Source organism: Schistocerca serialis, chromosome 6 (genome assembly GCF_023864345.2).
Source record: "Schistocerca serialis cubense isolate TAMUIC-IGC-003099 chromosome 6, iqSchSeri2.2, whole genome shotgun sequence".
Classification (NCBI taxonomy): Eukaryota; Metazoa; Arthropoda; class Insecta; order Orthoptera; family Acrididae; genus Schistocerca; species Schistocerca serialis.
In genome coordinates, this window is record NC_064643.1 from 167,127,356 (window position 1) to 167,143,444 (window position 16,089).

Here is a 16,089-nt window from a genome sequence, read left to right on the forward strand (position 1 = left end):
GGTAATAGTGACGGATCTAATGAATTTACAAGAATTCTACAGGACATTTGTCGTTACGGAATAGTATATCCGTTTAGAAAAATTTTAATAAGTACTTTAAAACGGATAAAATGGTATTTGTAATAAAATAGTGTGAAAAGTGAGAATGATATTCGTGACTAACAACTCAGCATCGTAAAATGTAAGCCTGAAGCTGGGCATTCGTGATGGCCTTCTGCCTATGATAGTTAGGTCTCTTTTATGTTAAAATTTTCAACAAATAGTAAGTAAGTTTTACTTCAAAATCGGTATGGTGTCAGAAGCCGGTTAAAAAAAGAAACTTTCCTAACTAGACCTTATTGATCCTTGTACGGTTAGTACGTGTTGGAAAAAGGGATGTTGACTTGAGAAGTAACCATGTATGATGAATTGTCTCTTTGATGCCATAATACAATTTTATCATAGTGTCAGCACAAAGATTATGATGCACCAGTTGGTAAAATGTAGGTATTTATCTCAAATCTGGGAATCCTGAGCATCATTATCTTCATTCTGAAAATAAATTTAAACTAAAGACGCCGCGTTAAAGAATTCGTCACGGCTTACAACTCCCGGAGATCGTGGGACGCGGTCACGCAGCGCATTCGGTAGCGTAGCGCCCCCAATATGCGCAACTACTGCAGGTCACTAGGTTGCCTATCTACAGGCGTGAACTAATCCGATGTGACAATACGCAACAGCTGATTTGTTGACGTTCTGTGACACGCCTGCTCCCTAAGAGATGATGCACTCTGCTGCAAGTACGCCACGGCGCGTGTTACTAATCGAAACTTGGAGACATGCTTTCGCCACTGACAAGCGTCGTTTTTCTGTATGATTTGGAGTTTTCAAGCAGTTGTCGTCAGAGTCCCAAGAGGTACTTACGAATAACTCCGTATTCTTGCGACATGATGAAGTCGATAAATGCGTAGTGGAATTCTTGTGGGACTTTTGTCGTAAGAAAATAAAGGAATATGCAATAGCGGTCAGTCAGAAAAGTGGTTCAAATGGCTGTAAGCACTATGGGACTTAACATCTGAGATCATCAGTCACCTAGATTTAGAACTACTTAAATCTAACTAACCTAAGGACATCACACACATTCATGCCAGAGGCAAGATTCGAACCTGCGACCGTAGAAGCCGTGTGGCTCCGGGTTGAAGGGCCTAGAACCACTCGGTCACAGAGGCCGGCTACACTGTTGCTCGTAGGAGGGACGTTTAATAAGGAATGCAACACGTTTTTCCTTATTGACAATTTCAATACACCATATTATTCCCCAATCATCAAAACCCTATTTTTCAACATAATCTCCGTCCAATGCGATGGGCTTACACCACCTTACTGGGAGGGGGGCTACGGTATCACTCTACTGGTTGTCGTAGGAGCCATTTCTTGCTGCATCGATAACCTGGACCTAGTGGTCCAACTAAAACATTCATATTTCTTTACGTACTACACGAATATGTAATAAAAAATGCGGGTTCCTATTAAAAAAAAAACGCAGTTGATATCCGTTTGACCTATGGCACAGCCATCTAGCGGGCCAACCATGGCGCCATCTGGATTCCCCCTTCAAGCTAGACGAGTTTCGTTCTTTGTAGTTTTTTCGTTTGATATTTATTTCGTGAGTTATATCTACATCACTATAAATGGACCACCCTGTATAGCGGCAGAGGCGGGAATATTCCTCGATATTCCACAAGAAATTTCCGCTGTTTTTCAACCGCAACTGGCCGAGAAATAACAAAAATCTGTTGCGCTAATTATTGAACGCCCCTCATACTTGTATTTCGTACAAGCTGAAATTAACTCCTTAGCCATTGAACAGTTTGGTGGGGATGTGTGTCTGTCGTCACCAGGCAGTTACAACAACGTAGACTGGCGAAATAGAAAACAAACCGTTGCAGTCGCCCATCCTTTCACGGTCTGCGACGATGGTGCGTGTTGTGTCTCGCTGCGGCTGCAGACCGCCAGTTTGTAGCGTCCGAGCGCGGCGTGCGCGTAGCCGGCGCCTTGGCGGGCCGCCGTGTTTTTCCTTACTAATTGCAGACAAACAGGGCCCTCAATCAGGGCGCGCTTCACCAAGTCAGCCGCCGCCCGCACACACAGCCCGTGCTCACCCGGCGCAACCGACGCGCCTCCCGGCCGCAGACCCAGCGCCCTGTTTTTAAACGCTGATGGTGTGTCCCTTCAACGTAAACACTTTTAAACGTATTTTGATTGCGTAATAAAGAAATTTCCATTTTGATTACACTTCATACAGTTTTACCAATTTTCATTCGCGTCAAATCGGATATGGATTGTGTGCTCGCGTAATTTACTTCCGCGCCAAACAAAACAGCGCGTGTTTTTACACGCCCGCTGACGGAAAAAAATCTCGCAAAAACCTATTAAACAGCGCAACGATGTTACGCGCCGCTAAACGAGGAACGAAAACTCCGCTTGCGAATAACTATTTTAGAATGATAATAAGGTTCTTTTTTTTTTTTTTTTTTTTTTTTTGTCGCCGGTGGCAAAAAATAATAATACGCCCGGGGCGGAAAGACGGCCGTGCGAAAGAAAATAAACAGCCCGTTTAAAACCGATATCATTTGATTTGGCTCGCCGTTCGCAGCACCCTGCTTTGGATCACCGAGGAGACGAAAAATCGGTACGGTCGGCTATGCTTTTATTTCCGGATCGTTGCTGACAAAAGCGGCGACGTCCAGTTCAATTCCCCACAGACGACGAGAAGCTTACATTGTGATTTGCGAGGTCTGTTTCCGTTTGTGATTCTGGACGACCCGTGGGAATGAAATTCGCCGCGGTGCGACATCTTTCAGTAGACTGCGATGTGTCGTTGGTAGGCGGAGCCATCTGGCACCGCAACAGTCCTCGCTATTCGACAGAAGGAGACTGTGCAGCGGTTGACATCCATGAGTAGCAGGCTTCGAAACCGAGTCCTGTTCCCACAGACTGCGGTCGTCTCTGGTTTCACGAATACAGCTGAGGTTGTAATAAAAGTTGTCACGGTGAGGTAAATGTACTAACCGAGCTTGGAGCATATGAAATGTCCGATTCCCAAGTTGAAGACTCAAAACTCCGAAATCCACTACCATATAGCTATACGGCAATGTACAAACGTCAACAAATATAAACAATGTAATTACGATAATGATTATGCACTTCTTCAAAAGGTAAGCAGTGACAAACAATTATTTGCACTTTATTTTTGTCATGTATGTTTCAAAGATGATTTTGCACAAATAGATCGATAATGACAGTATTTTCTTTGCTACTTGTTGTTAGAGGTAAATCTTTGTCTTCGAGCAGTTATTAGTACAAATTTGAAGTGCAAGGATGTAGCTCAAGCTATGTTAACTTGTATTGTGAAGTGAAATGACTGAAAATATATCTATACGACAGCAAAAAATAAATAATATGGCACAATAAAAGGTGACTGATGGGCCCGTCGCTCGGTTTCGTTACATGTCAGACTTGTTTGGAACACTTCATGTAAACTTCCCTTTTTTTCATTTCTGCCGATGCCAGTGACCAAGCAGCTGTAGTGCCAAAATTGCGTGGTGAAGCTAAACGTTGCAGTTTCTGATGGTAGCGCAGAGCACCGACTACGTCAGCATTTCCCCTCATACGTCTCCACCAACCGCAGAGACGAGTCTTGTCATTTAGATTTTTGTTCATTATTTTCAGCTACTGTTTTGAAGAATACTGATGCGAACAAATAACACACTAGTTGCGTTAAAAATAGTGTTTAAAGGAACTGGTGAACTATTTCTTCACATCAGATTTGTTATTCCATCACAACGCCACCCCCCCTCTGTTCAAACAGAATTCTTCCCAATCAAAGAGAAAGATTGGATGTGATGAAAGCTCAAAAAGTAGTAAGACTCCTTCACACAGTGAAAGTAAAACTACACTACTGACCATTAAAAGCGCTACACCAAGAAGAAATTCAGATGATAAACGGGTATTCATTGGACAAATATTTTATACTAGAACTGACATGTGATTACATTTTCACGCAATTTGGGTGCATAGATCCTGAGAAATCAGTACCCAGAACAACCACCTCTGGCAGTAATAACGGCCTTGATATGCCTGGATATTGAGTTAAGTAGAGCTTGGATGGCGTGTACAGGTACAGCTGCCCATGCAGCTTCAACACGATACCACAGCTCATCAAGAGTAGCGACTGGCCTATTGTGACGAGCCAGTTGCTCGGCCACCATTGACCAGACGTTTTCAGTTGGTGAGAGATCTGGAGAATGTGCTGGCCAGGGCAGCAGTCGAACATTTTCTTTATCCAGAAAGGCCCGTACAGGACCTGCAACATGCGTTCGTGCATTATCCTGCTGAAATGTAGAGTTTCGCAGAGATCGAATGAAGGGTAGAGCCAGGGGTCATATCACATCTGAAATGTAACGTCCACTGTCCAAAGTGCCGTCAATGCGAACAAGAGATGACCGAGACGTGTAACCAATGGCACCGCATACCATCACGCCGGGTGATACGCCGGTATGGCGATGACAAATACAAGCTTCCAATGTGCGTTCACCGCGACGTCGCCAAACACGTATGCTACCATCATGATGCTGTAAACAGAACCTGGATTCATCTGAAAAACTGACGTTGCGCCATTCGTGCACCCAAGTTCGTCGTTGAGTACACAATCGCAGGCGCTCCTGTCTGTGATGCAGCGACAAGGGTAACCGCAGCCATGGTCTCCGAGCTGATAGTCCATGCTGCTACAAACGTCGTCGAACTGTTCGTGCAGATGGTTGTTGTCTTGCAAACGTCCCCATCTGTTGACTCAGGGATCGAGACGTGGCTGCACGATACGTTACAGCCAGGCGGATAAGATGCCTGTCACCTCGACTGCTAGTGATATGATGCCGTTGTGATCCAGCACGGCGTTCCGTATTACCCTCCTGAACCCACCGATTCCATATACTGCTAAAAGTCATTGGATCGCCACCAACGCGAGCAGAAATGTAGCGATACGATAAACCGCAATCACGATAGGCTACAATCCGACCTTTATCAAAGTCGAATCGTAATGGTAGGCATTTCTCCTCCTTACACGAGGCATCACAACAACGTTTCACCAGGCAACACCGGTGAGCTACTGTTTGTGTATGAGAAATCGGTTGGAAAATTTCCTCATGTCAGCACGTTGTAGGTGTCGCCACCGGCGCCAACCTTGTGTGAATGCTCTGAGAAGCTAATCATTTGCATATCACAGCATTTTCTTCCTGTCGGTTAAATTTCGCGTCTGTAGCACGTCATCTTCGTGGTGTAGCAGTTTTAATGGCCAGTAGTGTATGTTCTACTTCCATTTGAAAAGAACAACTTCAAATATCTGCCGAAAATTGGGAAAAAATGTAATATAAAATAAAATATTGGCGCTTGATACTGCTATTTTGAAATCGATATAGACCTACAGGAGAAAACATTATAGCTGAAATATAAGGATATTTCTTGGAAAGAATATCGATGTACCGATATTTTATCAATAGACCTAGCCCGAAGTGAAGGCACTTTTCGGGTTCGCGCTTCCTATATACCAAATGGTGTCACAATAGCGTGGAGGACAGAGTTCTGCCTGCGACACCCCAGAGGGCAGAAGGTCGCGCAGGAGGGAGACCCCAGCTCGCAGCGCCACTTGTCCCTCGGTCTCCTCTGTACGACAGAGTAAGGGGGAGGGTGGAGAGACCTAATGACTGCGCCCCCCCCCCCTTTACTGATCCAGCTGGCCGGGACCCCCGCGCGTGTATTTATTTCCTTGGTTTCCGCGCTGCTGCGCCCGCACAGTGAATTATTCAGCAGCGACAAAGCGCGGCATCTGTTGATCCCTCGGGGAGTCTGGACATTAACGCGTTCTGCGGACCGCGCCGAGACTCGCCAAACCAAACCAGAGGCGAGGCAAACACCGTCCGAGGACGCTGTAAGATGGCTATTTTTTGATGATGTTAAGGATGTGTTAATATTTGTAAAGGAAATTGATATATTTGATGAACTGTGGTCAGAGAAACTGTTGTTTGGCAACAGTATCTGTGTCTGCGATGGCAGCGGTGTAGAGTCGTACACACCATACAAGAATAAGGCAGCCTATTCACGTCTGGAATCGGTGTGATCTGTTTTCCATGAATGAACAACACCCAATACTTTGATTTTATCCACGGCTGATCTCCTCAGAAAGTTCTTTCAACATCGGAAGCCGTAGAAGTTTCACGGTTCTACCTGTGCCGTCGAGCCCTTTCGCTTCACCAAAATTTTTCTTGTCCTCGGACACGACGCTCAAAACTTTTTTTTTCACATTGACCGCCCGCTTTTTCCTAGTCTAAATGGAATTGGACCGAGAATTCGAATCGTCTTTTCGAAGTCTCAATTGTCCTTGTGACAGAATAGAAGTCTGGTAAACAAACGTCTGACCAGGTCAAAACACATTTGAGAAATGTTTTCTTTCCCAGTGAAGGAGAAATATCTGTACTGTTGTTAGATTCTTGCGGTGTTCATTGCGAAAAACTCGTTTAGAGCATTGTACATGTGCATAAGGAAATTGTTCATCTGGTGATCCCAGGGCGCTTGACGGAACTTAATGAAAAGATCTAGTTCTACTGTTCTGCTGAATAACTATGATACCAATATCTACTTGAGAAACAATATGATCGGGGTTCAGTCATTAGTAGATAATCAATTTTCTTCGCCAAGGCTCGCCAATATAGTAAAATATGCTTGATACAAATCGGGATATCTAGTTGATAACCCTTCACAATCTGAAATCCTGCCTGAGCTTTTTTCGTTTTCTCTTCTCCGTCGTGTATATTACGTCAAGAAATGTCGTTTATTTTATGTGCACGATGTAAAAAAAGTTATGTTTTAAGCATTTCTTTGCAGATTATCGTTATTGTAATTATTTTATATCATAATAATAAGTTACTTTTATTTTCTACTAACAAAGCGGACGCATGTAAAACGGTAAACCAAAAACAATAAAACCATGAATGTAAAACATAAAATAACAATTTAAAACATAAAACAAATATACGTAAAATAAATAATTATAATAGTAATGAATGTTTAGATGTTTTAATTAGGTATGTTGAAAATACTCCGACACCCAATTGTGTACAATGTATTTTGCAGTAATGGTGTTTCAGACACCAGTTTTATTACACAGAGGTGGATATGGCTTCAAAGCTTCTATAACTTATGTTGTAACAAAGGTTTTAATTTTTTGAAACTAATTAATGGTAGTGGGATGTTTTATAAATTTCAAATTTTTACAAAAGCTGATTATCCAGTTTTAAAGAACATTAACTGCATATCAAGTTTTATATGAAAAACTCTTTATATATACGAAATCGTTTCGAAAATATTCCCTCTAGACCTAAAATGCCAAATTACATTTTGGGGTGTGTTTTGCCCCTTGAAAGTGAAATTGGGCATGTACAAAAAAATTTGTATTGCACTATTTTCCTCCACTACACACCCGCCACGTTTACTTATACTTGGAAATGTTCCCTTACTATAGTCAGCTCCAGGAAGGACGGTGGTTCACGCATGCCGAGGCGCAGGTAAGGATTGCATAGCTGACTATTCCAAACGACAAGTGCGGTATGCGCATGCGCTCGCTTTCCTCTTGAAGAAAGTGTGTATCCAGTAAGTTATGTCTGTCGCTTGCTTCTGCTGAATTTATCGCTTACATCAGCAATGAGAAATCGCAACAGATGGAATAGAAATTCACTAAACAATTCGCTACGATCACTGTTAATGCTCGCATTAGCTACGGCATTAACAGCAGAGAGCTTGCAATACTACTGAACGCTCATTGGCTGTCGGAGTATGCGTGATGTAGGTGCACAGAACAAGCCTAAATTCGACCGCCATCGTTCGTTCAAATGGTTCAAATGGCTCTGAGAACTATGGGACTCAACATTTGAGGTCATCAGTCCCCTAGAACTTAGAACTACTTTAACCTAACCAACCTAAGGACATCACACACATCCATGCCCGAGGCAGGATTCGATCCTGCGACCGTAGTGGTCGCGCGGTTCCAGGCTGAAGCGCCTAGAACCGCACGGCCACACCAGCGCCATCGTTCGTGATTCCAACTACAGTTGTGTGTTGGAACCGCCTGAAACCACATCCAGGGTGGCCGGGAAACCTACCCCTGTTAATCCGCAGGGAGGATTCGATCAGGGGACGAGGCACCTCCCCTTCCCTGAAGCGGTGCTTTAACACGCACGGCTATCGTGTTGGGTGTCGTGAAAGGTGGTTTGTTTGGACATTGTCATCGAATAAACCTGAGACGCATTTCGACGGCTCACCATGGCGACTCTTCCTTTCCAGCCCATTGGACGATTCTGGCCCAGTTGTTTCCCAGACTAGTGCCTACGTGGCTCCATACCGCCTCTTCACCACGGCTCTTTCATCTAGTGCCTGCTTCGCCCTCTGTCAACAGTCCATCTACAAATGATGTTTCAACGTGGTACCTTCTCGTCGTCCAGGCACCTGCGCATCGGCCAGAGATGCTGTACCGGATACTCGGTGCAAGCAGACAGCGGCGAGCTGCAGCGCGCGTTGGCGGCTGGGTAATAGGCCTCGGCGGAGACGGCATCCATTAATCGCGGCTGCACCTCAAGTGCCAGTTGTCTGCTGCACTCCAGCAGGCTGAGTATGCGTGCGTGCATGCGTCAATCAGGTGGAGAAACGGTACATCGTCGACTTCTTTTTGGGTCCACCTCGGAAAGAAGGCTCTCCCCGCCACGTTTTGTCTTGAGAACTGATAACCGTCGTGAGGCAGTGCAATACGACAACTGCCCGCCTTATGATGATGATGATGATGATTATGATGATGTTTGTGAGGCGCTCAACTGCGTTGTCATCAGTGCCCGTACAAATTCCCAATATGTAAACAGTCCAATTTAGCCACTTTCGCGAATAACAGCGGAATGAGGAGGACATAGAAACATCCAGTCTCCGGGCAGAGAAAATTCCCAACCCGGCTGGGAATCGAACCCGGTACCCCGTGATCCAGAGGCAGCAATGCTAGCCACTAGACCACGAGCCCCGCCATATGCAGAACTGAACACAAGCGTAAAACGAAGCGGAGGGTACTGTCAGCAGAGATACAATAACAGCAGAATGAGCCGAGGAGCGTTCGGTTACTTTGAACGTGCAGTATTGAATCTCATTATGTCTACATGGATTCTCTGCAAGCCACCGTACAGTGCGAGGCGGTAGGTACACTTTACCACTACTTGTCGTTTCCTTTCCTGTTCCACTCGCAAACAGAGCGAGAGAAAAACGACTGTCTATATGCCTCCGTATGAACCCTAATTTCTCGTATCTTATCTTCATGGTCCTTACGCGCAATGTATGTTGGCGGCAGTAGAATCGTTCGTCAGTCAGCTTCAAACGCCGGATTTTAAAATTTTCTTAGTAATGTTTCTCGAAAAGAACGTCGCCTTCCATATGAGTTCCCGATGCATCTCTGTAACACGTGTTGTTCGAACATACCAGTAAGAAATTCAGCAGCTCGCCTCTGAATGGTTCCGATATCTCCCTTCAATCCGACCTGGTACGGATCCCTAACACTTGAGCAGTACTCAAGAATAGTTCGCACCAGCGTCACATATGCGATCTCCTTTACAGGTGAACCACTCTTTCCTAAAATTGTGCCAATAAAATGAAGCCGGCCAATCGTCTTCCCTACCGCAGTTATCACATCCTCGTTCCACCTCATATCGCTTCACAACGTTACGCCCAGATATTTAAACGTTTTGACTATATCAAGCAGGACATTGGCACTATTGTATCCGAACATTATAGGTTTGATCTTCCTACTAATCCGCTTTTTCCACATTTAGGGCTAGCTGCCATTCATTACACCAACTGAAAATTTTGTCTAAGTCGTCTTGTATTCTCCTACAGTCACTCAACTTCGACACCTTACCGTACACCACAGCATCATCAGCAAACAACCGCAGACTGTAGCCTACCCTGTGTGACAAATTATTTATGTATGCAGAGAACAACAGCGGTCCTATTACACTTCCCTGGGACACTCCTGGCGATAAATTTGCCTCTGATGAACACTCGCCGCGCGGGATTAACCGAGCGGTCTTGGGTGCTGGAGTCATGGACTGTGCGGCTGGTCTCGGCGGAGGTTCCAGTCCTCCCTCGGGCATGGTTGCGTGTGTTTGTCCTTAGCATAATTTAGGTTAAGTGGTGTGTAAGCTTAGGGACTGATGACCTTAGCAGTTAAGTTCCATAAGATTTCACACACATTTGAACATTTTTTGATGAACACTCGCCGTCGACTACAACATACTAGGTGTTGTGACTGACAATTCGCAATTTTATTTATGTACGTTTACAAGGTTGATGACTGAACAACAAAAGAAAGGTAACAACAACGATGCCAGTAAAAGTCTCCTAATTGCGGCAAACAAAAGTTCTAATTTTCCACCAAGGTTCATGGTGACACACACACACACACTAGTAGCAATCTAGGCAATGATTAGCTACATACAACAGTAATAGCAAAACTCCAGCACCTGAAGAAGACGACCGATCACTCGTCATAATATTGTGCATATAATGTAACAACGGCACGGAAGCACATCCGAAAGCGCGCCAATAACCACTGTAGTCGTTTCTCCACTGACGATAACATGTTTTAACTTGCGGCGAGTAGCCGATGATGTGTCACGACCTAGGTAGAAGGGTTCATTATTAGTTGCATCAAGTGGGAAAGTCAGACAACACTGTAGTACCGAGAAAGAAATCACTACAAGCAGTATGAAACATACACAGCGGAATACTACATCTGCAGATCCTTGACGGAATGGTACTAAATCTATTCTCAACAAAGGATTATCGTGGCGTCAGATTCTAGATGCAGAAAGGATGACTGACATCTACGCACGTGTTACATAATGAAATTTATGGCACCTTAGCGAGCATCTAAAAGGCTGAAAGGCTCTAAAGTATATTCTTCTATCTTACTGTTGTAAATCAGAGTACCATTAAGGGTTTAAACTCTCTTATTTTTATGATGTCATTTGGCAGGTGCTGAAACATTCGGACCATAAAGATAACAACTAATTTAAGAAGTGTGCTTACTTCATTTCCGTTGAGATGTAACACAAGACCTTGATACAGACTATGTAAAACTTTAACAAGAGATGCAACAGCACCTCGTTTTATGTTAGCACTGGAACCAGAACAGTTTTCTTTGATTACAGCTCCCCCACAGCTAACTATGGTAGCCTACGTTCACCGCTGATTTTAAATTTATGTAGTATTAAAGACTAAATAAAACAAATCTCGCATTTTAGTCCAATTTACGTATTATTCTATGTGCCTCACCAGGTTGTAGACCTGGTTCAAACGGCTCTGAGCACTATGGGACTCAACTGCTGACGTCATAAGTCCCCTAGAACTTAGAAGTACTTAAACCTAACTAACCTAAGGACATCACACACATCCATGCCCGAGGCAGGATTCGAACATGCGACCGTAGCGGTAGCGCGGTTCCAGGCTGTAGCGCCTAGAACCGCTCGGCCACTCCGGCCGGCTTGTAGACCTGAATGTGATAAGTAAAAACTAGGTGCGCAGACAGCTTATCATTCATCTACATTTAGATCTATATGGATATTCTAAAAACCATATTTAAGTTCCTGGCAGAGGGTTCATCGAGCCAGTTTCACAATAATTCTCTATTATTCCACTCTTGAACAGCACGCGGAAAAAACGAACACCTGCATCTTTCCTTGCGAGCTCTGAGTTCCTTTATTTTATTATGCTGTTTGTTTCTCCATATGTCGATCGGCGTCCGCAATATATATTCACTTTCGGAGGAGACAGCTGGCGATTGAGATTTCGTGAGAAGATCCCGCTGCAGCGAGAAACGCCTTTGTTTTAATGATCCTGTATCATGTCCTTGACACTCTCTTTCCTATTTCTCGATAACACAAAACGTGCTGCTCTTCTTTGATCTGGTAATGATCCCACACAGCACAGAAGGACTCCAAAAAGAGATGGACAAGCGTAGTGTAGGCAGTGTACATAATTGTTTCCAAATAAGACACTGATTCGGAAAAAAAGTTGCCTAGTCTCCTCTGATAACTTTCGTCATGACGATTTACCTTCAGCAAACATGCATTTGTAGAGTGATAGAGGGAGGGATAAACAGACAGATACATAGCGAGAGAGAGAAAGAGAGAGAGAGAGAGAGAGAAAGATAGAGAGCAGCAGAGGATTTGCTACAGGCTTCATTGCGTGTCGCACCGTACATCAATCATCCGCACCGTGTTCGGCCCCTCAGGATGAACTAATGTCGATCAGGAATGTACGAGGGCAGTTCAATAAGTAATGCAACACATTTTTTTTCTGAAACAGGGGTTGTTTTATTCAGCATTGAAATACACCAGGTTATTCCCCAATCTTTTAGCTACACAACACTATTTTTCAACGTAATCTCCATTCAATGCTACGGCCTTACGCCACCTTGAAATGAGGGCCTGTATCCCTGCACGGTACCATTCCACTGGTCGATGTCGGAGCCAACGTCGTACTGCATCAATAACTTCTTCATCATCCGCGTAATGCCTCCCACGGATTGCGTCCTTCATTGGGCCAAACATATGGAAATCCGACGGTGCGAGATCGGGGCTGTAGGGTGCATGAGGAAGAACAGTCCACTGAAGTTTTGTCAGCTCCTCTTGGGTGCGAAGACTTGTGTGAGGTCTTGCGTTGTCATGAAGAAGGAGAAGTTCGTTCAGACTTTTGTGCCTACGAACACGCTGAAGTCGTTCCTTCAATTTCTGAAGAGTAGCACAATACACTTCAGAGTTGATCGTTTGACCATGGGGAAAGACCCCTTCAGCGTCCCAGAAGACTAACCATGACTTTACCGGCTGAGGGTATGGCTTTAAACTTTTTCTTGGTAGGGGAGTGGGTGTGGCTCCACTCCATTGATTGCCGTTTTGTTTCAGGTTCGAAGTGATGAACCCATGTTTCATTGCCTGTAACAATCTTTGACAAGAAATTGTCACCCTCGGCCACATGACGAGCAAGCAATTCCGCACAGATGGTTCTCCTTTGCTCTTTATGGTGTTCGGTTAGACAAAGAGGGACCCAGCGGGAACAAACCTTTGAATATCCCAACTGGTGAACAATTGTGACAGCACTACCAGCAGAGATGTCAAGTTGAGCACTGAGTTGTTTGATGGTGATCCGTCGATCATCTCGAACGAGTGTGTTCGCACGCTCCGCCATTGCGGGAGATCAGACAGTCTTGCTTGACCTTGCGGCGATGATGACACACGCTTTGCCCAACGACTCACCGTGTTTTTGTCCACTGCCAGATCACCATAGACATTCTGCAAGCGCCTATGAATATCTGAGATGCCCTGGTTTTCCGCAAAAGAAACTCGATCACTGCCCGTTGTTTGCAACGCACATCCGTTACAGACGCCATTTTAACAGCTGCGTACAGCGCTGCCACCTGTCGGAAGTCAATGAAACTACACGAGACGAAGCGGGAATGTTTGAAAATATTCCACAAGAAATTTCCGGTTTTTTCAACCAAAATTGCCCGAGAAAAAAAAATGTGTTGCATTACTTATTGAACTGCCCTCGTAGTTTACCACAAAAGAGAGCATTCAAGTGCCAGTGTCTTGCAGCGAGCGTGAGAACGTGCGTTCGGGCCTCACATTTCCGCATCATCAACAATCAGCAAGCCGCGACGGTTACGCGCACGCTCGTACAAGTGATATTGTGGACAGCTAATTATCAATAAGTTAACTGGCATAGTCACTTATGACTTATAGAGTGTAAACAGTACAACCCATGATTTTCTTACCGTCTCAGAATGTAGATGTTCATACCAGACGTAGGACAGTATTGTGCTTAACGTTGAGTGGCTCCCCTAAATTCGATTGCATATTTAAATACATAATTTCAGGCAAGCAGAAATGGTTCAAATGGTTCTGAGCACTGTGGGACTTACCATCTGAGGTCATCAGTCCTCTAGAACTTAGAACTACTTAAACCTAACTAACCTAAGGACATCACACACATCCATGCCCGAGGCAGGATTCGAACCTGCGACCGTAGCGGTCGCGCGATTCCAGACTGTAGCGCCTAGAACCGCTCGGCCACACCGGCCGGCGTTCAGGCAAGCCAGCAGCAGTGTGGAGCAGAACAATACGACCGTCGCGGGATTATCAGGTACGTGGTGTGGACAGGGCGCACGGTCAAGAGGTGGCCAGCGAAAACAGTTAAAGGGTCCACCGCCTTTTGTAACCCGGGCACGTTACAACACGGCTACCAACTTTCGTTCGGGTCGCACAACTCCTTCTTGGTGTTGCGATAGAAGAGGTCACTATTTCAAGATGCTAACTACACTTATTGATAATGGCCTCTCAGCGGGCGATGCCTTGACTGACGGCCATATATGGCGCGGAGCGTGCAACGGAGCCGCCTGTCCTCAGAGCGCCGGGGCGCGCCCGCCATTCATGCATTATTTTACCGAGGTTTTTAGCAAGATTGTTCGCACTGAATTATAGATGCAGCAAGCAGGGCGTGTGACTTGTAAGAATGGCGCGCTTTTGCCTCCGGGCAGTTATCCTTATTTATGTTTACGGCGCCGATGCTCTTAGTGGCGTCAGCATAGGAGCCGTTATTTGCCAGCCTTCACAGCTTCCCCTTCGCGGTAGATGGCGGTAGGGATCGCGCCTGAACCTTACCCACAACACTATAAAAGGAACAAGGACGCGCTCGCTGTGACGGCACACTGCTGTTGCAGTTGCTTTCCCTAGTCGTAGATCATGTCTTATATTTATTTATTGCTTATTTAGCCGGTCCACATTTGGGGCTTAAGGCCCTTTCCTACACCTGACCAAGAACACGTACCAAAGATATTACAATAGCATTCACGGGCTCAATAATACCATAATAACGGTCATTAATAATGATAGTATTTGACAATGTTTGTTGTTGTAGTCTTCAGTCCTGATACTGGTTTGATGCAGCTCTCCATGCTACTCTATCCTGTGCAAGCTTCTTCATCTCCCAGTACTTACTGCAACCTACATCCTTCTGAATCTGCTTAGTGTATTCATCTCTTGGACCGCCTTTACGATTTTTACCCTCCACGCTGCCCTCCAATGCTAAATTTGTGATCCCTTGATGCCTCAGAACATGTCCTACCAACCCATCCCTTCATCTTGTCAAGTTGTGCCACAAACTTCTCTTCTCCCCAATTCTATTCAATACCTCCTCATTAGTTATGCGATCTATCCATCTTATCTTCAGCATTCTTCTGTAGCACCACATTTCAAAAGCTTCTATTCTCTTCTTGTCTAAACTATTTGTAGTCCACGTTTCGCATCCATACATGGCTACACTCCATACAAATACTTTCAGAAACGACTTCCTGACACTTAAATCTGTACTCGATGTTAACAAATTTCTCTTCTTCAGAAACGTTTTACTTGCCATTGCCAGTCTACATTTTATATCCTCTCTACTTCGACCATTATCAGTTATTTTGCTCCCCAAATATCAAAACTCCTTTACTACTTTAAGTGTCTCATTTACTAATCTAATTCCCTCACCATCACCTGACTTAATTCAACTACATTGCATTATCTTCGTTTTGCTTTTGTTGATGTTCATCTTATATCCTCCTTTCAGGACACTGTCCATTCCGTTCAACTGCTTTTCCAAGTCCTTTGCTGTCTCTGATAGGATTACAATGTCATCGGCGAACCTCAAAGTTTTTATTTCTTCTCCATGGATTTTAATACCCACTCCGAATTTTTCTTTTGTTTTCTTCACTGCTTGCTCAATATACAGATTGAATAACATCGGGGAGAGGCTACAACCCTGTCTCACTCCCTTCCCAACCACTACTTCCCTTTCATGTCCCTCGACTCTTATAACTGCCGTCTGGTTTCTGTACAAATTGTAAATAGCCTTTCGCTCCCTGTATTTTATCCCTGCCACCTTTAGAATTTGAAAGGTCTAGGTCTACAAATGCTAGGAACGTAGTTT